The sequence below is a fragment of the Chlorocebus sabaeus genome, chromosome 18 (genome assembly GCF_047675955.1).
Source record: "Chlorocebus sabaeus isolate Y175 chromosome 18, mChlSab1.0.hap1, whole genome shotgun sequence".
Taxonomy (NCBI): Eukaryota; Metazoa; Chordata; class Mammalia; order Primates; family Cercopithecidae; genus Chlorocebus; species Chlorocebus sabaeus.
The window spans coordinates 34,457,521-34,484,734 of NC_132921.1; the positions used below are offsets into that span (position 1 = coordinate 34,457,521).

Below are 27,214 nucleotides of genomic sequence, written 5' to 3' on the forward strand. Positions count from 1 at the left end.
GTTAAGGGTTGTTCAAATCCAGCCAGTGAGATACTCTTACCTTCACGAAGCTAATAGTTTGATCTGCCTATTGGATAAGTAACAATTATTATTGCCTTTCTTTTAGTGGTTATTTGAATATTTATTGGTAAAATGGATGAGTGAAGCTTTATTTCTTTATTTGATCTGGAATCTACCCCCAGTAAATATAAAAGCCATATTTTATGGTCAAATGTAATTTTTTAAATCAAAACTTTATGGTGAAAGACATATAAGACCTCTATTCTAAATATTATAAAACATTGCTAAGACATATTAAAGAAGACTTAACTAAATATATTAAATTGCTTAATATTGTTAAGATAGTCACTTTCCCAAATTGACTATGACCTACCCATTCAAGCAGTGTTCAAAATAAATGAAAGTAATGTTCACACCAATATCTGTAATCAAATGTTCATAGCAACTTTATTCATAATAGCCAAAACTGGATTTGTGATATATGATTTGCAAACATAGTTATGTAGCACATAACGATGTTTTGGTCAATGATGGACCACATATATGATGATAATCCCATAATATTATAATACTATATTTGGACTATGTTTAGATATGTTTAGTTAAACAAATATTTATCATTGTGTTAAAATAGTCTACAGTATTCAGTACAGTAACATGCTATACATGTTAATAGTCTGGAAGCAATCAGTCACCCCATATAGCCATTATCTAGGTTTGTGTACAATGATGAAATTGCCTGATACATTTATCGGTATGTATCCCTGTTGTTAAGCAATACATGACTGTACTTTCTCCTAGTTTGTGGCTTGTCTTTACATTTTCTTACCATTATCTTTTAAAGAACAGTTTCCAGTTTTGCCAAAGTCTAATTTGTCATTTTTTTCTTTTATGAATCATACTTTTGGTGTTACATACAAGAACTGTCATGAAGATTTTTTCCTGTTTTCTTCTGGGCATATAATTATATGTCTTACGTTTAAGTCTATTATCCATTTTGAGTTACTTTTTGTATAGGGTGCAAGTTATGGATTAAGATTAGTTGTTTTTTGTTTCGTTTTAACATATGGATATCCAAATGTTTCAGACCATTTGTTAAAACACTGTTCTTTCTTCACCGAGTTTTCTCTTCACCTTTGTTTATACTCAACTCACTACATACGTGTGGGTTTGTTTCTGAACTCTTTATTCTGTTCCACTGATCTATATGTCTATAGTTTCTAAACATTGCATTATCTCAATTATAAGAGCCTTATAGTAAGTCTTGAATCAGGTAATGTAAGTCTTCTACCTTTGTTCTTTTTCATAATTGTTTTTACTGTTATAGATTGCCTTTCCAGATACATTTTAGAATCATTTTGTTTGCATCTACAATAAACTACGGTGAAATTTTGATTGGAGTTGCATTTAATATAGAGATCAGTTTAGGGAGAATTGACATTTTAACAATATTGAGTCTGCAAATGTGACATATTTCTTCATTTATTAGACCTTCTTTGGTTTCTTTATCAGTGTTTTGTAGTTTTCAGCATACAAATCCTGCATAGGTTTTGTGAGCTGTATACTTAAATACTTTTTAAAATTTTGGTGCTATTTTAAATGGCATAAAAAATTTTTTGAAGGTCAGGCACAGTGGCTCATGCCAGTAATCCCAGCATTTTGGGAGGCCAAGGTGGAAGGATCGCTTGAGGCCAGGAGTTTGAGACTGGCCTAGACAACATAGCAAGACCCTGTCTATAAAAAGAAAATTTTTCTTTAACTAAAAAATTTAGTTGTTCATTGCTAGTGTGTACAAACGCAATTGATTTTTGTGTATTGATCACATATCTTGAAACCTTGCTAAACTCACTTATTAGTTCTAGTAGTTTTAAAAATACTTTCAAATTTTCTGTACAGTCCAAATCATCTGAGAATAAAATGTTATTTCTTCCTTTCCAAGCCGTAGACCTTTTATTTCTCTTTCTTGACTTATTGTACCAGCTGTACCTTCATTATGATGTTGAATAGGAGTGGAGAGTGTGAGAGTGGACATTCTTGCCTTGCTGCTAATATTAAGGGGACATTAAATCTTTTTCCATTAAATATAATGTAATCTATGGGGTTTCTTTTGGTAGATATCCTTCATCAGATAAGGAAATTCCCTTCTATTCCTAGTTTGCTAAGTGGGTTTTATTTTTTTAAGTATTCTATGGATATTGAATTTTGTAAGAGGCTTCTGCACCTATTGAGATGATCACATGGATTTTCTTCCTTAATCTACTGTTATGGTGAATTACACTGATTCACTTTGAACATTGAATCAACTGTGCATTTTTAGGATGCATTATCCTTTTTATATAGTGTTGAGTTTGATTCGCTACTATTTTGTTAAGGATTTTGCATCCATGTTCACAATGGACATTGGTCTTTTCTTGTAGTTTTTTTCTGATTTTGATATCAGAATAATGCTAAATTCATAAAATGAATTGGGCAATATTCTCTTCTATATTCTGGAAAAGTTTGCGTAGAATTGGCATTATTTTTTCTTTAATGTTTGGTAGAATTCACTGTAAGAAGCCATTTGGCTAAAGAGTTTTTGGTTTAAAAATTTTAAACTATGAATTCAACTTCTTCAATAGATATAAAACTATCTACATCATCTTTTTTTTTTAGTGAACTTTGATAGTTTATGTTCTATAAATACTTTGCCCATGTCATCTAAGTTGTTACACTTATCGACATACAGCCATGATTCTTTTAATACCTGTAGATTCAGTAACGATGTCTCTTATTCCAGATACTGGTAGTTTGTATTTTCTCTCTTTCTTTCTTGGTCAGGTTGGATAGAAATTTATCAGGATTAGTGATCTTGTCAAAAAACTTGACCATTAATTTCATTTATTTCCTATTTTGTCTTGTGTTTTAAATTTCATTGATTTCTACTTTGATTTTATTTTTCTCCTTCTGTTCCCTTTGGGTTTAATTTTCTCTCTTACTTTTTAGTTTATCAACATGAAATCTTAGATTATTTATTTGAGACTTTATTTTCTATTATAATCATTTAATACTATAATTTCCAAGTGCTACTTTTGCTGCATTCCACAAATTTGATTTGCTTTGTTTTAATTTTCATTGCATTCAAAATATTGTGTAATTCTCATGTGATTTCCATTTGACTTACAAGTTAATTGGAAATGTGGTACATTATTTTCAGATATTTGGGGATTGTTCAGATATTTTTTCTGTTGTCTGTTTCTAGTACAATTCCAAAGTGATCTCAGATCATTCTTTCTATAATTTCAATAACTTTAAAATAGTTGGAAGTTTGTTTTATGTATGTTCCATGTGTGTTTGCTTTTTTGCGTTTTGTTTTGTTTGAGACAGAGTCTCCCTCTGTTGCCTAGGCGGAAGTGCAGTGGCGCAATCTCAGCTCACTGCAACCTCTACCAATTCTCCTGCCTCAGCCTCTCAAGTAGCTGGGACAACAGGTGTGCACCATCACTCCTGGCTTTTTTTTTTTTTTTTGTATTTTTAGTAGAGATGGGGTTTTGGTATGTTGGTCAGAGTGGTCTCGAACTCCTGGCCTCAAGTGATTCACCTGCCTCAGACTCCCAAAGTGCTGGGATTACCAGGTGTGAGCCATCATGCCGGCCTTCCATGTATACTGGTAAAGAATGTGTATTACGTTGTTGTTTGGAAGATTTCATAAATTCAATCAGGTGAAGTTGTTTGATAATGTTGCTCAGGTCTAATACATTTTTACTCATTTTCTTTCTATTTTTTCTATTGTTTAGAGAGAGAGGAGTTTTGAAACTTCTCTCCAGCTGTGTTGTGGATTTATCTATTTTTCCCTTCAGTTTGTTTGGTTTTTGTTTCAGTATTTTGAAGCTATTGTTAGGGACATACACATTTAGGAATGTTGAATTAACATCTTTATCATTATGTAATGTTTCTCTTTATTTTCAGTAATATTCTTTGTTCTGGAGTCTATTTTGTCAGACATTATCATAGATACTCCAGCTTTTGTTTAATAAATGTCTACATGGTATATATTTTCTATCCTTTTCACTTATCCATGTCTTTCTATTAAAGTGAGTTTTTAATATAGTCAGATCTACTTTTTAAATCTAATCTGACAATCTTCTTTTTAAACATTTTCATTTTGAAACACTTTTAGATTTACAGAACAATTGCAAAAATAGTACAGAAAGTTCCCATATATCTTTCACCTAGATTCCTCTCACATTAACATCTTGCACAGTTGATAGTACAATGATCAAAACCAAGAGATGAACTCAACTACAGATTTTGTTCAGATTTCACCAATTTTGTTTTTCACTAATATTCCTTTTCTGTTCCAGAATCCAGTCCAGGATTTCACACTGCATTTAGTTGCAATGTCTGCTTAGTCTCTTCCAGTCTTTGACAGTTCCCAAGTTCTTCCTTGGCTCTCATAACCTTGACACTTTTGGAGAGTGATGGTCAGTTATTTTGTAGACTGTTCCATAATTTGAGTTTACCTGATATTTTCTTATGATTAGATTGTGGGCATGCATTTTGGGCAAGAATACCACAACTTTAATATACTTTTCTTATTATATCATATGTTTCTGTTAATGGTGAGGTTACATGGTTTACATTTAATTATACATATGATTGAATTAGAATGTAACATTCTGCTACTTGTTTTCTATTTATTCCATCTGTTCCTTGTCATTTTACTCCATCTTTGTCTTTTTAAGAATTATTTTGTATTATTCAATTTATCTTCCTTAGCTTATTATTTATTCATCTTCTAAAAATCCTCTTGTTTTAGTGGTTAGCCTAGGATTTATCATACACATCTTTAAGCAATTTAATTTATCTATATACCTTTGGATCATCAGTCTGCCTTCAGATACATTATATCACTTCATATGTAGTACAAGAAGCTTACAGAAACATATTCTCAATTCCTTTCTCCTTTTTTTTGTACTTTTATTGTTATATGTTACATTTACATATATTATAAACATACAATGCATTGCTACTATATTTGCTTTAAACTGTTCTCTACCTTTTAGAGTGATTTTTAAAATAGAAAACTGTGAATATTACATTGTCTTTAGTTTAAGTCTTTCTATGTATCTTTTTTGTGTAGACTCACATTTCTAATCGGCTATTGTATTCCTACTTTCTGTAGAACTTCTTTTTACGTTAATGATCTGCTAGTAATGAATCCTTTCAGTTTTTGTCTGAAAAATATTTATCTTTCCTTTATTTTTGCATGATATTTTTGCTGGATATAAGTTTATTGTTTGGCTTCTCCCCCACCCCTTTGGCCTACTAAAGATGTTGTATGGTTTGATAGTTTCTCATGAAAAGTTTGCATTTTTCTTATCTTCATCTCTCTATATGTAAGTTTTTTTTGTTTTTTTTTTTTTTTTTTTGACTGCCTTCAAGATTTTCTCTTTAAGTGAATTTTCAAAAATGTGAATACTATGTGTCTAGGCTTCTTTGGGGAACAGAGTTGGTGGTATTTATCTCTGAGTTTCTTGGATCTGTGGTTTGGTGTCTTATTGTTTTTGAAAAGTTTTCAGCCATTATGTTAGACTGACGCGTATTGCCCCATAGGTCTTGGATGAACAGTTTGTTGTTGTTGTTGTCGTTGTTGTTGAAAAAAAAAAAACAAACCTTGTCACTCTTTCTTCTCTTTCGCTTTCAGTTTGGGTAATTTCTTTTGACCTATCTTTACATTCACTAATATTCTCCTCAGCTGTGTTTAATCTACTGGTAAGCCTATCAAAGGTGTTCTTATTCTCCTTAAGTATGCTTTTCATTTCTAGCATTTTCACAGTATCCTTTCTCATATTTTCCATCTGTCCACCAAAATCGCTCATCTGTTCATACATGTTTTCCAAGTTTTCCACTGGATCCTTTAACATACTAATTCTAGTTATTTTACATTTTCTATACAATAGTTTCAACACCTAGGCCATCAGTAAGTTTGGTTCTGTTGATTGTTTTGTCTCTATGCAATAGAGTGTTATTTCTTTCTTCTTTGTGTGCATATTACCCATGTCTGTGATTCCCAGGGGTTTTCTATTTTGTGCTATCCCACATTTGGCCTTTAGAAATTTTTTTTTAATGGAGCTGATTTTTTTAAACCCAATTTTATGAAAGCCATATCTTTCTCCCATGCTCTGCCCAGGTAATTTAGTACTCATATCTTATCTCTTCTTAGATTGTCTTTCCTTAGATTTCGTGCTAGTTGATTCTCTTATAACATCAGATCTCTGAAGTGTTCACAAAAAGTTATGATTTTGTAGATTATCCAGTCTTTTATTGTTAGGGTGACAGTGATCTCTTTCCAACTTTCTACCTCTTCAGCAAACATGGTTTTTTTTTTGTTTGTTTGCTTTTTGGGGATTTTTTTGAGATAGAGTCTCACTCTGTCACCCAGGCTGGAGTGCAATGGTGTGATCTCAGCTCACTGCAACCTCTGTCTCCTAGGTTCAAGCGATTCTCCTGCCTCAACTTCTGAAGTAGCTGAGATTACAGGCATGCACTACTACGCCTGGCTAATTTTTGTATTTTTAGTAGAGACGCGATTTCACCATGTTGGCCAGGCTGGTCTAAACCCATGTTTTTTATTTCTAGCATTTCCATGTGATTCTTTTCACTTCCATCTCTCCTGACAATATGCCCTATCTATTAATTTTCTATTAGAAACTTTAAATTATTAATCCCAGTTATTTTAAGTTCCCTGATAGTTCCAGTATCCAGGTCCTCTCTGAATATGGTTCTGTTGATTGCTTTGTTTCTTTACAGTGGCTCGTTTTTTCTTGCCTTTCTGTGTATCTGCTAATAAATTGGGGACAAATTGGTACAATAGAGACTGAGGTTAATGGTATTTATGCCTGAAAATGAACAATGCTCTTCTTCCAGACATTTAGTGTGGGGCATTAAATCAATCTAATTAAGAGTTGAGTTGGTCTTGGGTTTTGTTGTCGCTATGATTACCTTCTGTGCAGCACCATCTTTAAATTCCTTTAGCATTGCCATGTGTCTAGGGTGGGGCTGGAATCACAGAAGGGTTTTTCTTAATATTCCTTCTCCTCCTTCAGCTTAGAAAAGGCTTCCCTGTGTGCCTGCCCACAACAGCAACTCTTCCCATGCTCTGGTTCCTCCCCCAGTGACAGGAGGCTGTTCTCTGTTTTGTTTTGTTTTGTTTTTGAGACGGAGTCTCGCTCTGTTTCTCAGGCTGGAGTGCAGTGGCGCGATCTCAGCTCACTGCAAGCTCCATCTCCTGGGTTCATGCCATTCTCCTGCCTCAGCCTCCTGAGTAGCTGGGACTGCAGGCGCCCGCCACCACGCCCAGCTAATTTTTTGTATTTTTAGTAGAGATGGGGTTTCACCGTGGTCTCGATCTCCTGACCTCATGATCTGCCCAGGAGGCTGTTCTTTGTTACATGGTGTTTGCTAGGCTGGTGGAGGGATGGAAGTGGGTTCTCTGTTGTTCTGTTTCAGCCTCTGCCTTAGGTAGGCACTGGGTGTCTGTGTTTTGGGAGTGGGGTTTTCTCAATGATCCTGAGCTTTCTTCTTTCATAAGAAACCTATGTGGACCCAGGATAGGGTCCTGCCCCTTCTATAGGAGTAGGGACTTTTTTCTTTTCTCTTCCTCCAGTTGTCCTGAATCTTCACTTATGCTCTACGGCAGCAGTCGACAACCTTTTCAGCACCAGGGACTAGTTTCATGGAAGACAAACTAGTTCCAGGAACTAGGGGAGAGGATGGTTTCAGGATGATTCAAGCGCATTACATATATTGTGCACTTTATTTCTATTATTATATTGTAATATATAATGAAATAATTATATAACTCACCGTAATATTGAATCAGTGGGAGCCCTGAGCTTGTTTTCCTGCACTGGGACTAGTGACAGATCAACAGGCATTAGATTCTCATAAGGAGCATGCAACCTAGGTCCCTCACGTGCACAGTTCACAATAGGGTTTGCACTCCTTTGAGAATCTAATGCCTCCACTGATCTGACAGGAGGCGGAGCTCAGGCGATAATGTGAGCGCTGGGGAGTGGCTGTAAATACAGATGGAGCTTTGCTCGCTTGCCCACAGCTCACCTCCTGCTGTGCAGTCTGGTTTCTAACAGGCTACAGACTGGTACCAGTCTGTGGCCCAGGGGTTGGGGTCCCCTGCTCTAGGGGCTGTCGATTTGCTGCCCTTCCCTTCCCCCATTGGCTTACTGTCTTTCCTGGGGTGGAAGGATATGCGTGGGGTTTCATGCCTTTCCCACAGCTATATCCTCTCCCTTCTTCCCCACTGAACCATAAGGAAAGCCTCTCTCTGTCCCTTACCCTGCTCCAAACCTGTTTCATGAGTTCCTGATGGAGGCTTATGGAGAAGAACTGCTGAGGTGTCTGAGGAACCTTGCGTCTGCAAGCGTTTTGTGGTCTCACACCAGCCCACTCAGCCTTTGCGATTCTTCAGGCATTTTAGCTGGATGCTGCTTACTGCGCTGTATGTTGGCCCTGTCTTCCTCCTTTGCTCTGTTACAAGTGAACCAGTGCTCACATCCTGTCTATCTTTGGGAGAGGCTGTCTTTCCTTAGATTTCATGTTAGTTGGTGACATCATACACCCTGTGACATCAGTGTTTTGTGAGCTCAAGAAAAGTTATGCTTTGTAGGTTTTCTGGCTTTTTCTTATTGTTAAGGCAGGAGTGACACTCTTCAGCTTTCTACATTCTAGCTGGAAGCCAGAAGTAAAAATACATTTTTAAATGATTCACTTTTATCCTGAATCACTTTGGGCTCTTTTCAAAAATCATATTTATGCTGAATGGATTAAAACTTTCTACCATAAAAATGATTCTCAGGAATATGTGCCTCAAGATTCATGGGACATTCCAAAAGCACAATTCCAAAAAAGTTTTTAGCAATGAGCATCATTTGATAATTTGATATCAAATTATCAAATTATGTTCTAGGGCAGCAGTTCCTAACCTTTTGGCACCAGGGACCAGTTTCGTAGAAGACAATTTTTTCATGGACCTGGGAGTGAATGGTTTCAGGAGGATTCAGGCGCATTACATTTATTTTGTACTTTATTTATATTACTATTACATTGTAATAGATAATGAAATAATTATACAACTCATCATAATGTGGAATCAGCGAGAGCCCTGAGCTTGTTTTCCTGCAACTAGGTGGTCCTGTCTGGGGGTGATGGCAGACAATGACAGATATCAAGCATTAGATTCTCGTAAGGAGTGTGCAACCTAGATCCCTCGCATGTGCAGGTTCATCAAAGGGTTCACACTCTTATAAGAATCTAATACCTCTACTGATCTGACAAGAGGCAGAGCTCAGGTGGAGCTCAACCCTTGATATAGGTTCTCAAGATGCATGACCCCACAAGGATAGTCATATGCATGTTCGGTTGCTAATGATTCATTATAGGTTCATTACTATATTGTCACAGGAAAATAAAAACATATCATCCCCTAGATGTTGGTAAAATTAATTAACTTCTCCAAGTCTCAGTTTCCTAATCTGTAAAAATGAGGATAATAATAGTCCCCACACCATAGAATTACAGTGAGCATATAAGGAACTGAACACAGTCTAACAATAAGTACTGAACACTGTTCAATGCCACTATCATTGTTAAGTACCACTAAAAATACAAGTATTTATCATTTTGCTTATGAAAACAATGATGATAACATAATGAGATTCTAGAATCTCATTGCCTGTTCCCCATTTGAAATTGTTAATAGCATCCCCTTTCATTTTCAGAAGTGTCCTGGACAATACATCATATATCACCTTGACAAGATCACAATTAGTAAGTTGGGGCAACAGAGCTTTGAATACAGGTCACTCTGAGTCTGAACTATGGAAAACACAAAGTTAAAAGTAAAGGCAACCTCTAGGGCAGAAGCCAAGAATTCTCTCTTCTCTTTAGCCCTCTGTACAGGCTTCATTCCAGGATGCTCTCAGACCAGGAATAAAGGATCCAGTATGTTCTGTATGCAGAAGGCCTCCTTCTCTTCTTATCAACTTCCTGTCTGTCCTGTTTTGTTTTGTTTGTTTTTTATTCTTTTCACTTTCTAATCTGAATAGTTCTCATTTTAATCCTTTCACAATATCCTCATGTAGGATTTCACCGTTAGCTTTTAAAGGCAATATTGCTTCAGTTCAAAGAAGTGCAACTAGACCTTATCACATACAAAAAAAGACTTAAGATCTGAGAAGTGCATTTTAGCCTAGAAACGTCAAATCAATACAGGAGCTTTAGAGAAATAGGGAGGGGCTCCTCTCAGGCAGTGAAGAAAGGCATGAAGCTGCATAGACATTGAGCAACTCTCTCAGTGCTCTCTTCTCTTTCTCTTGACAATGGCGAGGTGAGCTTCCTCTGGGGAGAAACCCCCTGCTTTGTTGGACCTGGCTAATCAGTGACTGTGAGGACTTATGGGATGGGTCTGGTGACACCACCTGAACTGGGAAGATGTTCCAGGGCTTCCCTTGATGTGTTGGGATAGAGATATTCCCTTTCAGCCAGGGGAGACTGATGGGGAAAATGGAAGCCTGGAGCTGCTGGCAGTCATCTTTGCCCCCTCCTGGGATGTGGGAACAGAACAGAGAAATGAGAGCCAAAGATGGAGGAAGACTTCTGATGAGTTATATCTGTATTCCCTGTGGTTGAAAAAGTCCTGATTACTACAAGGAATTCTCTAGGTAACTTAGTGACAGTGGGCTTGTCTGATGGATATTGTCCAAAAATATCTAAGAGTAACCCTATCCGCTATTTATTGAATGCCTATTGTCGTAGACTGATCACAATGACAGCTCCATTACTAACCTCCCAGTATCTCATCCTCTGAGCGTGTCTTTGCAGCACCTCTTAACAAGAGGTGGATCCTGTTTCCTCACTTCTTAAATCAGGGCTGGCTTATGACTTACTTTGAACACAAGAATGTGACAGTGTGCGAGTTCTAAGCCTAGGTCACTGCCATGGGGAAAAAGCCTGGGCTGGCCTGCTGGAGGATGAGAGACACCATGTGGAGGAGAGGCGAGGTGCCCCAGACCACATCCCATTAACTTAAACAAGCAGAGCCACCTAGTCAACCTACCGCTGACTACAGAAGCATGAAGGGCCCCAGAAAAGACTGGAAGAGCCACCCAGCTGAGCCTAGCTTAAGTTGTTGGCCTACAGAATTGTGGACTAAATAAATGGTGGTTATCTTACGCCACTCAGTTTTGGGATGATCTGTTTCCTAGCAGTTAGATAACTGATACTCCCATTATGACTGAAGTACTTTATAAATACTAAGCGTTCTAGCTTTGAAGATAGATCTGATTTTGAGTCCTGGCTCCACAACTTACTAACTGTGTGACCAGGGACAGTTTTTAAAACTGTCTCTGTTCAGATTTCTCATCTATAAAATGGGTACAATAATAGTACTTATGGAATTTTGCTAAGATAAATGAGATTATACATGCGAAGTAACTAGCACAGTGCCTGGCATACAATAAGTCTTCCTGTATGGAGTGCATTATTATTACAATGAATAATACTCATGGTCCATCTTACGAAGTTGCAACTGTTCCACCTGTTTTATAGAAGAGGAGAGTGAAAGTCAGAAGGCTGACTTGATAATAGCTACAGAGGGCCCATGATATCCTGAAATTGTCATAAGCTGCATCTTCCAGATCTGGGGCCATAGGACCTGAAAGTGCAGCACGACCTAGGTGAGCCCAGGTGAGCTGAGACCAGGCTAGGGCCAGGGTGGGGAGAAGAGCGTACTCCCTCACCTCCTGGGGAGAACAGTGATGACTGGACTTGCAGACTTTCCAGATCAGCGTTCTCTTAGAGAGGAGCTGAGCCCAAGAGCAGGAGAGTAAGGAATGCCATAGGAAGGTGCCACTTCCTCCTCATTTCAGCTTTTACAAAATGCTGAGAGGGAAGGGGCTCTGATAGGTGCAATTCCCTAGTCACTTTCTCATTCTGCTTCCCACAATTGGGTCATCTGCTACTGAGCCCCACAGGGCATGTTGTCTAGACTCTCTCCCGTCCCAGTCCAGACAAAGCCAGAATAATGAATCATAGGATAACCAGGTCTTGGACTCCATGTTCTTCCAAAAGTCAGAACAATCCCATCCCATTTCTTACCACCAAAATTGCACACATACACATTTGTGATACACTCACCCCCAGTTCCCAGCTCCCCCTCCGTCCCACTCTTTCTCCCTCTGCATGCTCTATTTCTACACACACACACTTATGCATACATACACAAACACACACACTCACACACACTCTTGCACACGCTATTTATCTTACCACAGTAGTATTTAGACTTTGGGTTTTCAATGTATACTTAATTTTTTTGCCATATTATTTATCACTGCCTGTTATATTTCCTATTTATTTGTCTTCTTCAACTGAAATATAAACAGAATATCCAGGAGGGATATTTTGTTTCTGATGTAGCCCCAATGTCTAGAATGGTGACTAGCACATAGTGGGTACTAAATAAATCTTTGTTGAATTGAGTGAGTGAATGAATGAATCATATGTGTGTATGTGTCAGGGTGGGGGTGGGGAGGAATGGATGATAAATGGAGAATCAAAGTATCGTGTGTTTTTAAAGCATCAAGACCCAGACAGGTTGAGTGTCTAAGGTCCTAGAACCTGTCAGTGGAGAGCTGAGGCTAGCTTCCATGTTCTGCTGAAGTGGAGATGAAGAGCCAGAGCTTATCGATGAAAAGCAGTACCGCCATTTTCATTTCATTGATCATATTTGTCCCCTTTTGTACATCAACACCAATCCCTAAACTGCCCACACACCAAAGATAGGCCTTGCTGTCCTGAACAGTTTTTGGTTTTTGTTTTTTTGGTTTTTTTTGCACAGGACTTAGGAAGAGATCATATCCTGGGTGTGCTACTATACAAATCAGGGTGATGTGTTCCGCCTTCCAGGAGGCTCTTGGAATAGTGACAGCACAAGCTTACTATTCCATTTTCATATTTGAACAACTTTGAATGAGGTGTCTTGACTAGCTGTTTTTAGAAACACTAATAAGAATGCTTTCCCCTCCTTTTTCCCACTTGGTTGTTAAACTAGCCTTCCTCTCTCCCCCTTTTTCCTCCTCCACATTCTCTGGAAAGTGTTAGTTTCAATCTCCACCCAAATGCATATGGGAGCTTCAGCAAGGAGTGCAGAGTGATGGTCTGAAAGTGTGGGGAATCAGAAGATTCCACTGACTCAGGCCTCAACCAAACTGGGTATGCGCCTGAGAACTTTCAAAAGAGAACACACAGACCAAGTTACAGTGTTTCCCCCAGTCATGATATGCTGGCACTTGTGGGTAATTTAGAAACCTAGATATGGGAATTTTTCGTGTTGCCCTTATAACATCTCATCTCTTCCATCCAAGGTTTAATCATCTGTCTTTCAAGCTGTAGGTTTTATCAGAATTCTTGTATTGTTTCCATTCAATTCGATTCTTGTTTATTGAGCAAAACGTAAAGGAAAACTCTAATTTGGCCAAGGTGTAGGTTAACTGGAACAGTTAAATAACAAAGCAATCTGTACATACCCCTCTTTTTCTCAGTAATAATTCCTAATTCTTACAGTACTGCCCAACCCATGTTAGGGACTTGATAAATATTTGTTGAATGAATGAATGAATGAATGAATGAATGAATGAATATGCTAAGTACCAAAAGGGGGCAGTGCCTCCATTAGGCTTCTTAACGTCTCCTTGGGTGACCACATATTTTCCCAGTTGTCTCCTGCCCTCTAGTACTCTTCCAAACTAATACATTCTCCACTTGAGTGCCACTGTAATCTTTATAAACTGAAAATTTGCTTGTGTCATGCCCAGGTCTAAAGTACTTTAACATTCCTTCATGGCTCTCCAGGGCCCTCAGGACAAAGTTCCTTTATTTATTTATTTAGTTAGTTTTAATAAAGAATATGTATTTTTTAGATTTTTAAATTTCTAATTGTTATGGGTCCATAGCAGGGGTATCTATTTATTGGTACAAAGGATAGTGTATTATGTCATTCATTTATTCACTGAACTGAAGGTCTCCTGAGGAAAGATCAGCACTGAGTCTTGGGCAGAAATTCTCAACCTGGGGGCTGTGAGGACACACAATCAAATACTTTCTTTTATTACTGATTACCTAATGCAGAGATAGATAGCCACTGATCTAGAAAGAAACATATGGAAAAAAGGAGTATAACATTATAAAGGTATATGCATATGAGGGTATATGCAGCATGCAGGAGACAAAGCCTGCTTGTGAGAGATAATGCTGGAAGTGAGCATTTCTTTTCTGAGAATGCTACTCCAGGACAGACTCCACCCAAATAAGGGATAAACCAACAGAGAGAGAAGCCATGCCATTTCACCACTTAGTGTCATATCATCCTTCCCTGGGTAATAATATCCCCCAGGCTAGCCTCCTGCCCTCTCCTGGAATTTCCATGTCACAATCTGGCTGATTTTTGCTTTGGCCAAGCCTCTCTTCTGGGGAAGTTGTCCAACAGAGCTTGCCTGGAGAAAAGTGTGTATTGCATTGTTGCTTATCCAGCCCAGGAGAGTCAAGAAAGCAAACCTCAGGCAACACACCCAGGACTCAGTGGGTCAGAATAGAGCAAGAGTGGAAGGCTCAAAGAAAGAGATGTCTGATAAAGATATCTGATATTATTCATGGTAATTAAGACATCTTAACAATGGACTTAAGATGAACGATGCAAGGGGAAAAAAGATAACTAGCAATTTCAAAATTCTGTGCAAGAAAGGAGTACTTCCTGGTACAAAGCTGACCTTCAGGAGCCAGCTCTCTGCTTGGGGTGAAAGGTGTAAACACACATAAATAGTTAACTAAACATACCATATAGGACATGACTCCTCCAGCTCTGTCTCTCTTTTTCCCCCTTGCTCAGGACCCTCTTCAGCCAGCAGGTCTTAGTTCTGTCCCCAGCACAGCTTGCTCGTTCAGGTCCTTAGTGACCTCCCAGTCTTGACAGCTCTTCCCCTAAGACATTTACAATCCCACTGACCCCTTAATGCCCATATTGTATTTCTCAAGAGGTCTCCCTGAGCCATTCCACCCCACAGGAATATCATTCTCTTCTGAACTACATTAGCACCTATACTCTTAAGGAAGTTATCACTAAGTAGCCAAGATTTTAAATAGTCTTTTCATGGGTATATATCTTCTGCAACCTTCCAAAGGGAAAGGGTACCCCTCTTCTTAGGCACACCAGGGACCTAATAGAGGATGCTCAGTCAACATTTATCCACAAGTTGATGATTAATGCCTGAGCCATGTGGCAGGGCTCCAAACATCACAGGCATTCCAGGAAGGAATGCAGAAGCTGCTAGCCATGTTATCTCACCAAGTGAGCTCAAGATAATGTAGAAAGCTGGGTGGAGGCCAGCCCTGGTCCAAATCTCTGTGAGTGCCCTTTTTGTCTCTTAAGAAGGCTATTATACAGACCTTTGTCATTATTTTGGGTGACAAAATTCCTGAGGCTAGAGGCCTCCCCTCCCCCTGGAATTTCCAAGTCATAGTCCTGTTGATTTCTGCTCTGGCCAAGACCCTCTCCTGTGGAAGGCATTTGTGTGAGGATGGCTGACAATGAATGTAGACCATGCTGCTGTATATATATCAGATTAGGCAGCAGCTGGCACAGGTGGCCCTGACCTGGCAGTGGACTCTGAGTTGCTGCTAAAGTCCCTAGCTCCTTCCTGACTATTGACTGTTTACGTCTTCACTGAGTGCCTCTTAGCCTTCTCAGTATGTAATTCTTTGTTATAGATCTAAGTCTTTGATTTCATAGGACAGGGGCAATACAAACTGGCTGGCTTCTCAGTGACCACATGCCCCCAGTACTCCTGGATTCTTGCTTTTGTCCTATCTGGGGAAATGTTTTCCCTAACCCAGGACAGCAACCTGGTTAGAGTAGAATAGAGTCAAGCAGGGTAGGCCAACCTGGGTAAGCTGAATTGTTGTGGAGGAGGTGGTAGGTGATGATGATGCAAGAGGCCTTAGCTGACATTCAGTTCAACCCTCTTGTCTTACAGATGAGGAAACTAGTATTCAGTTTTAATAAATTTCCATGAGTCACAATATAGATTCACTTAATCTCAAGATTTAGAAAGACACTTAAAATTCTTGGGAGGAAGTCATGTCATTCAATAATTCATGCAATGCTCAGTCGAGCATGATGGCTCATGCTTGTAATCCCAGCACTTTGGGAGGCTGAGGCAGGCAGATTACCTGAGATTAGGAGTTCGAGACCAGCCTGGCCAACATGGCAAAACCCCTTCTCTATTAAAAATACAAACATTAACTAGGCGTGACGGTAGGTGTTTGTAATCCCAGCTACTCGGGAGGCTAAGGTAGGAGAATCGCTTGAACCTGGGAGGCAGAGGTTGCAGTGAGCCGAGATGGTGCCATTGCACTCCAGCCTTGGGCAACAAGAGCAAGACTCCATCTCAAATAATAATAATAATAATAATAATAATAATAATAATAATAATAATTATCCAATGCTTGAGTCCTTTCCACAGTGTCCTGGCCAAGTAGTTTTCTGAATTGTGCTTGAATACCTCCAGTGACAGAGCTCTTACTACCATTTAAAAAGTGAGTTAAAGAGCTGGAACTGGACACCAAAACTCCTGCATCTTTTTCCAGTATTCTCTCCATTCTACCAGGCTGATGCCCAATTCTTTTGAGGAACCCCAAGGTATGGAGGCATGAAAGATAGCTGCCTACTTCTCAGGGGAGAGAGGCCAGAAAAACCCAGAGGGGAAGACTTTAGGGTGAGAGGGAAGAATCCCCTCTGTGATCTCTGATTTAGCTGGGGCACAGTTTTCCTAAAAGTGGAGAGAGACAAGGAGAGACAAAAAGGAGAGTGGAAACTCCGTTTAACTCATTCCCTTACTAATGATGTCTTAGAACGTAAGAAAAGATACCATTTTAGGACTCTTTTAGGAAACTGTTCGGTGTGGTACTTATAAACTAGAGAGAAACTCCAAAGTCAGAGGTCCTTGGGTAGGAATGTTGCAACATTATCTCCTGCAATGGTGGAAAAAAATAAATGATCAAATGGACATATACGGAATGTCTCACGGGTCCCAGATATGTGCTAGGTTACATAAACACCCTCCCACTTACTCCTCATAATAACCTTGTGATGTGGGGGACAATAAGGCTCTAAATCTAAGTACTTGCTTAAAGTTTTACAAGAAGTGATTGAGGAAGGAATAAATCCAGACCTCAAGACTCAGAGAAGAGCAAAAGTTTTCCTGCTTTGAGCTTCCTTTTGTAGATCTTGGCACATCCAGTGTGCCAGTAGAAAACACAGACTTGTGCTCTCATGGCCGTTATTATGGGGTTCCTGGAGTCATTGTAGGGGTGTGGAGAGCTGCTAGAGATTCAAAGAATGGAGACAGTCAGCCTCTTTGGGCCTGGCTTCTAGAAGTGGCCATTTTAATAGGGTAGAAACATGTGGTTGTCTTAGAAAGGAAAACTCTTGTGAACTAAAAAGTATTTGAGAGCTATGGACTAGAGGAAGAGCAGGATGAGAAGGGAGGCTGCCTGAACCCTGAGAAGGAAGTCCTTTTAGTTTCCTAGGGTGAAAAGGTAAGGAAGGTCTCCAGACACACCCCTCCGTCATGGCCAGGGCTGGCTGGGGACACAGCTTTGGAAACAACAGTGTGCTGGTAGCTGAAGAGAGCCAGGCCTTCCTGAGGCTGAGAAGGATGATAAATCTGTTCTTGCCATCCCCACTTTCATTCATTCATTTGCTTGTTCATTCAACAAATATTTACTGAACATCTATTATGACAGGCGCCTGTCAACCCTCTTTAGCCCATGGTACCCTGATGCATTCCTTTGATGTCTCAAAGCTGGTAACACCCATTCTCTGGATCTCTGGTCCAGGACTCATACCTGAGAAGTTGTCTTGTTATCTACTGATGTAACACACCACTCCCAAACTTAGTGACTTAAAACAGACTTTATTATCACTTATGATTTTGTTGGCTGGTTGGGCTCAACTGGGTGGTTCTTAGGATCTTGTATGTATTTGCAGTCAAATGGCAGCTGGTCCTGGAGTCATCTGAAGGCTTGAATGAGCTGACATCTGAGATGGCACACTTACATGGCAGTTGATGCTGTTGACTAGGAGATGGAGCTGTTGACTGGAAAGCCTGCATGTGGCTCGTACTTGTCACAGCATGGTAATGGGCTTCCTAGGGGAAGTGTCCCAAGAGCAAGAGTTTTAAGAGTCCGAGGAAGAAGCAGCAAGGCCTCATGACTTAGCTCAGAAGCTCAAGCACATTACTTCTGCTGCATTCAAGTGTCAAGGAAGATGGCCCACATTCATATGGAGAGGAACGAGACTCCTTCCTCCCTCCTCCTCCTCCTCCCTCCTCCTCCTCCCTCCTCCTCCTCCCTCTTCCTCCTCCTTCCTCCCTCCCCCTCCTCCCTCCCCCTCCCCCTTCTCCCTTCCCCTCCTCCTCCTCCTCCTTCTTCTTCTTCTTGTCACCAGACTGGAGTGCAGTGGTGTGGTCTCAGCTCACTGCAATCTCCGCCTCCCTGGTGCAAGTGTTTCTACTGCCTCAGCCTCCTGAGTAGCTGGGACTCCAGGTGTGTGCCACCACATCCAGCTAATTTTTGTATTTTTAGTAGAAACGGGGTTTCACCATGTCAGCCAGGATGGTCTTGATCTCTTGACCCTGTGATCCACCCACCTCAGCTTCCCAAAGTGCTGGGATTACAGGTGTGAGCCACCATGCCTGACCTCTATTTCTTAATGTAAGGCACGCTATGGTAGTACAGGGAGTACAGAATTGTTTGGGGGCACCATGGAAGTCTGCCTTTTGGCTCTGACAATTTATGAACTTCCATATGCATAATACACTTACCCTCCCATAATCACCAAAAGTCTTCTCCCATTTCAGCGCTTGCTCCGTATCTTCATTAAATCAAATCCAAGTGTGACTGAAGCTCCTTAAATATGTGGGGGTTTGGGGTTTTGTTTTTTTGGTGTAGCTCTTTGGGTATCATTCTTTTCAATCTAAAGACCTGTGAAATACACATGAGTTATTTTTACCCCACACACCCAACATATGATGGCAATACAGAGATAGGATAACTGCAATGAACCCTTCTCTTCAGAGAGACAAAGAATGGGAAGCACAAAGCAGTGTCTGGTTCATAGCGATGCTGAAATACAGCCACACACGTTACCAGTTTTTAAAAATAAGAGTTTAATTCTGCTCCTCGGAAGTGGTCTTCCATCACTGTGGTAGGAAAAAGGCCCCAGGGGCTCTTTTTATTTTGGATTGCTTCTGTCTTTTTCATTCCAAGGTGGTGCTGCCTTCTTTAGACAATTTTCTTAAAAACTTTGCAAGTTTCTCGTTAATCTTATTGGCGTTTGTGCCAACATATAAATGCCATACCCATAGATATCTTTGAGGCAAACTCTTCTCTACTTTGCATTGAGAGTTAGGGTTCTGTGAGACAATACCCTTAATACTCTCAGAAGTCTTTTTATCTAGAAGAAGGTCTAAGATGCACACTATTAAGATTCATAGGAGCCTCATTGTCCATCTAAGAGGGTAGCATGTTAGCATGTAATGGGCTATCTTTAAATCTTTCTGAAATTTCTACAAAGGGTTGTTACCTTACTCTGTTCTTACTTTGAGAACTTTTATTAGCTGAAAAGACAGTCGTGAGTCTTCCATACTTTCTCTAAATTTTGCCTAAAATTAGAAAATTGCCTTTTTAGTTCATCTTTATGACTGGGTATCTTGTCATAAATAACTGAAAGAAACATGTTAGCACTTAAAACATTCAATCAGGAACATTAGGTGTATTTTTTATTTCATGTCACCAAACTTCTACCACTAGTAGGAGCAGTCATATTTTCTCTGGTTTCTGTCTTCAAATCTTCACTAACAGCAGCCTCTGAACCTTCCAGCTTCTGCCTGTTGCCTGGTCCCAAAGTCAATGCCGCATATTTTGGATTAAAATAATACAATAACAACCCACTTCCAGGTGCCAATTTCTGTTCAGCTTATGTATTACCGAATAACTAACTATCCTAAAATTTAGTGACTGAAACAACAATTTAATATTATCTCACGTGACTTCCTGTGTTGACTGTCTCGGCTGGGCAGTTCTCACGTGGTTGTGTTCAAATGGTGCCTGGGGCTGAAGGCTTGACTATACCAGATGTTAAAGATGGTGCACTCACATGGTTGGGAGCTCAGTTGGGAGCTCAGCTCCACCAGATCACCTACACATGGCCTCTGATGGACTGCAGTTCTTATACATGACGCTGTTTTCTGAGAGGGAACGTCCCTAGAGGATTGTTCCAAGAGACCCAGGCTTCATAGGACCTGGTCTTGGAAGTCCCAGAATGTCATTTCCATCTCTCTCTATTTGCCAAACAAATTACTATAATCAGATTCAAGATAAGGGAAATTAGACTCCACCTTTTGACTTGAGGAGCAACGTGTACATACAGAAGGAGTAGAAGTGCTTAGGACCAACTTTGGAGGTTAACCACAACAGTTTTTTTTTTTTTTTTTTCTTTTTTTCCACCAGTAAAGCTCCAGTTTCTCTAGTCTTGGCTTTATAAAAATTCACACTACGATGTCATTGGCTAACTACTAGATTGACTTTCCTTGGTGGTGTATCAGTCAGGATGGACTAGATTATATGATCATTACAAACACCACCAAAATCTTGGGGATTTAATACCACAGATTTATTTCTCACTCACACTACATGATCATGGGGCTTTGACATGTTTACCTTGGCTCCCAGGCTGATAATTCTGACCCAGTCTGGAACATTACTGGCTCCTGTGGCAGGAGGTTAAGAGTGTGAAGAATTGTGCACTGGCTCTCAATGTTTCAGCTGGGTGTGACTCCCATCACTCCCACTCATGTTTCATTATCCACAGAGAGCCATGTGGCCACACCTAACCATGGGGACAGGATATGCCAACCTACCATGGCCTGAATGGGCAACTAGAAAGATGTGGTGAGCAGCACTGAGACTACCACAGGTGGGTACTTGAATAGTGGCTAATGATAAAACTAAATAAATACTCACAAAAGGTGGGATTTCAGTCAACAGCTGTAAATTGGGTAAAGGGAGCAGCTTTTTTTTAACTTATTTTCCATTACTTACCAATTTTCATATGAATGAGTTGATTCCCTTATATCTTCCAAAGTTGAATGTTTTATAATATTATTATAGTCCAATAAATTTAAACATATTTTATGTTTTTAAATCCGTTGCAGTTATTACTCTAACACAACCTCAATTGTCCCATTGTCTAGTGGGAGCCTTTTGAAGTTGGCCCAACCTGATCTTATACATTTTCTGTACCCCTGACCTAGATTCAATTGTTTCTTCAAGTAGTCCTCGTTCCTTTCAATGGAAATTGATATTTAGAATCTGGACACAAGGGGTGCTTATTACTATTGAGTACTATTGAGTTGGTCCTCGTTTCTAAGCCTTTTTTTAAAAAAATGTATTTTTAATTGGTGTAATTGTACATACTTATGGTGTATATGTGATTTTTTGATATGTATACAATTCGTTGTAATCAAATTCGGGTAATTGGAATATTAATCAACTCAATTTTTATCACTTCCTGTTTGGGGAACACTCAAAATCCTCTCATGTAAGCATTTTGAAATATACAATAAATTATTCCTAAGGATATCACCCTTCTGTGTTATAAAACAGGGGTCCCCAACCCCTAGGCCATGAACTGGTAGCAGTCTGTGACTACACAGCAGGAGGTGAGTGGCAGGGCAAGCCAGCAAAGCTTCGTTTGTGTTTACAGCCACTCCCCATCACTCATATTACCAGCTGAGCTCCACCTCTTGCCAGATCAGCGGTGGCATTAGATTCTCATAGGAGTGTAAACCCTATTGTGAACTGTGCATGTGAGGTATCTAGGTTATACACTCCCTATGAGAATCCAATGCTTGATGATCTGTTACTGTCTCCCATCACCCCCAGATGGGACTATCTAGTTGCAGGAAAACAAGTTCAGGGTCCCACTGATTCTACATTATGGTGAGTTATATAATTATTTCATTATATATTACAATGTAATAATAGTAGAAATAAAGTGCACAATAAATGTAATGCACTTGAACCATCCTAAACCATCCCCCGCGACCCCCACTTTCTGTCTGTGAAAAAATTGTCTTCCATGTAACTGGTGTCTGGCGCCAAAAACGTTGGGGACTGCTGTTATAGAACACTAACACGTATTCCTCATATCTAGTTGCAATCTTGTATCCACTAGCAGACCTCTCCCTCTGCCCTTCCCAGCCTCTAGTAACCACTACTCTACTCTGTACTTCCGTAAGATCAGCTCTTTTAGCTTATTCATATGAGTGAGGACACGCAATATTAGTCTTTCTGTGTTTGGCTTATTTCATTTAGTATAATGTCTTCCAGGCTTATCCGCTGTTACAAATAACAGTCAGGATGGACTAGATTATATGATCATTATCCGTGCTGTTACACGGATCCGTGCTGTTACAAATAACAGGATTTCATTCCTCTTCTTGCCAAAAGTATTCCATTTTGTGTGTGTGTATATACATATGCACATGCATACACATTTTCTTTATCTGTTCATTTGTTGATGGTCACTTAGCTTGATTCTGTATCTTGGCTATTGGGAATAGGGCAGAAATACACATGGAGTGCAGACATCTCTTTAATATACTGGTTTTCTTTCTTTTGTGGGGGAATTACTGGATCATGCAGTATTTCTGTTTGTAGTTTTTTGAGGAACCTCCACACTGTTTTCCATAATGGCCATATTAATGTACATTCCCACCAACAGTGTATAAGGGTTCCCCTTTCCCTGCATGATTGTCGACATTTTTTTTTTTTTGTCTTTTTGATCAGGATATCTCGTTGTGGTTTTGATTTGCATTTTCCTAAAGATTAGCGATGTTGAGCATTTTTCATATACCTGTTGGCCATTTGTTTTTCTTCTTTTGAGAAATGTGTGTTAGATCATTTGCTCTTTTATTTTTTTAATATGGGAGTCTTGCTTTGTTGCCCAGGCTGGACTTGAACTCCTGGGCCCAAAGAACTATCTGCCTCAGCTTCCCAAGTAGCTGGGACTGTAGGCACACAACCACCAGCTCTGTGCTCATTTTAAAATTTGATTATTTGCTTTTTTGCTGTTGAGTTGTTTGAGTTCCATATGTCCTGTTTATTAATCTCTTGTTGGATACACAGTTTCGAATATTTTCTACCCTTCTACAGGTTGTCACTTTATTGATTGTTTCCTTTGCTGTGCAGAAGCTTTTTAGTTTGATAGAATCCCATTTTTCTATTTTTGCTTTTGTTGTTGTGTTTTTGAGATCTTATTTTAAAAAAAATTATTTGCCCAGACTAATGTCAGGAAGCATTTCCCCATGTTTCTTTCTGGTAGTTTTGTAGTTTCAGGTCTTCAGATTCAAGTCTTTAACACCATTTTCAGTTGGTGTTTGTATACAGTGAGAGATAGGGGTCTAGTTTCATTCTTCTGCATACAAGCATCTAACTTTCTTAGCAACATTTATTGTAGAGACTGTCTTTTCCCCAATGTGTATTCTTGATGTCATTGTCAAAAATCTATTGGCTGTAAATACATTAATTTATTTCTGGGTTCTTTTTTTAAAATTTTTTTCAGGCTCAAGGTTGAGTTTAATTGTACAGGTAGAAATAGAATCTAGGGATCTGATTCTCACATTAAAGGATAATGATATCTTCCCAAAGTGGAAAAATTAAATTATTTCTTTTGGTAGATAATATTGAGAAATCATTTTTGAAATACATAATATGAATTTCCTTGAAAATTTTTGGCATTTGTGAAAGTCTTTGTAGGCTGAGGTTTCTAGGTATTTTTTCCCCAAAAATATATGAAGTTAGGGGAGCTAGCTTTAAACAACAAAAAAATTAATCTTAATTTCAAAATGACCTGAGTTCATTTTGTATTTTTATATAAATCAATTGTATAGCTTGAGTACTCTGAAACATAAAAGGCCACCACAGTTCACAGAGTTCACACACATACATTCTACAGTGATATTTATATGACCAGAACTTATTTCACACTTACATAAAGTTTCAAATTAAAATGTCTTAGTCAAATTTTTCATAAGCCCAACTATTTGAAGATGTCAAAGTTATTACAGTGGGATAATTAATTTATATATCATACAGTATTAAGTTAGTCCCAAGTTCAAGTATTTATAATATTCACCCATGTGAAAATTTATTTATACTGGCTAAGATGTGAGCTGTGAAATTTATATTGCTTAGTTTGGTATTTTTCCCTGTGTGTATGTTTTCCATCACAAAACCTCTATTTCACAATTCTGTACTTGTAAGAGCTCAGGTTGGTTTATGTAGTCATAATGCAGTAGTCTAGAACATACTGTGTAAAAGTAAAAAATAAAATTATTTCCAAGTTTCTTTGTTTTAAAAGTACCCCATGTGCTGTATTATATCAACTTTCAGGTTATAGAAATCCATTATAACTAGCAATAGTTTTACAAAAGATCAGCACTTAAGCAAGAATGATTTCTTCAAGTACGTATACATAGATTAAGAGAGCAAAAATTCTTTACACACATTCATATTCAAATAATACAAAAAAATCCACAAGAGTACATAAGAGAGATGGCAGAGGTGTTTAGAATATGTCAGGGACTAATATGTAAGGTAACTAGTATGTAAACTCAAAGTGGTTTTGCATATTTTGGCAACAAATATTTGTCCAAAAAAATAAAACCAGAAACAAAAATACTTATTCCTTATCGGAAAACAATACAAAACAAATCTGTCCAGATGTTCAGAAGCTGCATCATAAAAATATTTTTTGAAAAATTTCATGCTTAGTAGTTTGCTTCATCCATGTTGTCATCACTGTCCGTGCCAAAATCATCTCCATCTTCAAAGTATGAATTAATGTAGTCATTTTCCTCTTCTTTCTCGTCTTCGTCATGTTCCTCCTCGTCTACAGCATCATCGTCATCATCATCATCACCTTTACTTTTCTCTTTGTTTCCTTCTTTCTCTTCATTTTCCTCATCTGATTTTTCACCATCACCTTTCTTTTCCAATTCCTCAATTTTTTTCAACACATCTGAAGTATTAGTGAGTGAAGTGCTTTTGCCTGCGTCTTTTGCCTTTTTGGGTTTTGGGCCTGTGTTTTTACATTTATTTCTTGACATCATCTCTCTTGGAAGTCTTCTCCAATCTGGTATTTATTCTTCCTTATATACCTTCATGTATCTTTTACTATACCTTTCAATATCTTGTCGTTCTTCAGGTGTTTCAATAAAATAAGGCATTCTTTTCATTGTTTCTCTCAACTCCCGTTTCAAAGCCAGTATATACTCTTCATCTTCTGTTTTCAGTGCCACCGATTTATAATCTGCATCAAGAAATAGTGGGGGTGGTTTCAACACTACATAAGGTAACTTTTCACCTTTGCTAAATCCAACAGCCTCAATATTAAAGGTATAAGCACCACATCCTCCTCTTCCTTTACTCCCAGCCATCAGAACTAGTTATACTAGATGAGTGGGCAAATTCTGAAAGGCATCCGCCTGGCTGCACCGCTGCCCAGCATGTTGGCGCTCGAGTGGTATGCCCACAAGTCTCTAGGTGGTAGTATCTTCTGGATTCAAGAATGCTTCTATGAGTTGGGCAACCATGCCAACATCTGGCTGGTGCATGGCTCCAAGCGTGGCTCCAAGCAGGATGTGGTGATCGATATAGGCCCGGGACTGCGCAGCCTCCCTGAGTACCTGTACTCCTCTGGCCTTTTGTAGGACCTCAGGGCCAAAGAGCTATTTCTGGGTTCTTAATTTATTCTTTTCCATTGGTCTATGTGTCTGTATTTAAGCCAGCACTGTGCTGTTTTGGTTACTATAGCTCTGTAGTATATTTTGAAGTCAGGTAGTGTGATATCTCCAGCTTTGTTCTTTTGGCTCAGGATTGCTTTGACTATTCACGGTCTTCAATCATTCCATATAAATTTTAGGGTTGTTCTTTCTGTTTCTGGGAAGAATGTTATTGGTATTTTGATAGGGATTGCATTGAATCTGTACATCACTTTTGGCAGTATGGACATTTTAACAATATTCTTCTAATCTATGAACATGTAATATCTTTTCATTTTCTGTGTCCTCTTCAATTTTCTTTCATGAGTATCTTACAGTTTTTCATTGTAGAGATTTTTCACCTCTGGTTAAATTTACTTCTGGGTTTGCTTTTCTCCTGGCTATTGTAAATGGGATTGCTTTCTTGCTTTCTTCTTCAGATTGTTCATTATTAGCAAATAGAAATGCTGACGCTTTTTGTATGATGAGTTTGTATCCTCCAACTTTATTGAATTTGTTTGTTAGTTCTAACAGTTTTTTGGTGGAGTTTTTAGGTTTTTCTAAATCATATTGTCTATAAATGGGGACAGTTTGAATTTCTTCTTTCCAATTTGGATTCGTTTTATTTCCTTCTCTTGCTTAATTGCTCTGGCTAGGACTTGAAGTACTATGTTGAATAACAGTGGTGAAAGTGGGCATCCTTGTCTTGTTCCAGATCTTGGAGGAAAGGCTTTCAACATTTCCCCATTTGGTATAATATTAGTACTAATATGTTAGCTGTGGGTTTGTCATATATAACCTTTATTGTTTTGAGGTATATTCATTTTATACCTAGTTTGTTGAGAGTTTTTATCATGAAATAATGTTGTATTTTATTAAGCACTTTTTCTCCATCTATTAAAATGATCATATGGTTTTGTCCTTCATTCTGATGATGTGATTTATCACATTTAGTGATCTTCATATGTTGAAATATCCTTGCAATTTGATCATGGTATATAATCTTTTTGATATGCTGTTAGATTCAGTTTGCTAGTATTTTGCTGAGAAATTTTGCAACTATGTTTATCAGGAATATTGGCCTATAGTTTTCTTTTTTGGTTGTGTCCTGGTCTGCTTTTGGCATCAGGGTAATGCTGGTCTTGTGGAATGAATTTGGAGGAATTCCTTCCCCTTCAAATTTGTGGAATAGTTGGAGAAAAAATAGTATTAGTTCTTTAAAAGTCGTAGAATTCAGCAGTGAAGCCAACCAGTCTAAAGGGAGCAATTTTGAGGCC

General features: G+C 38.7%; 1 pseudogene; it reads right to left on the bottom strand.

Annotated features, from left to right (window-relative positions):
• Positions 1-24,777: 24,777 nt before the first annotated feature.
• On the bottom strand, positions 24,778-25,613 carry LOC103222452 (DNA-directed RNA polymerase III subunit RPC7 pseudogene; annotated as a pseudogene).
• Positions 25,614-27,214: the final 1,601 nt, after the last annotated feature.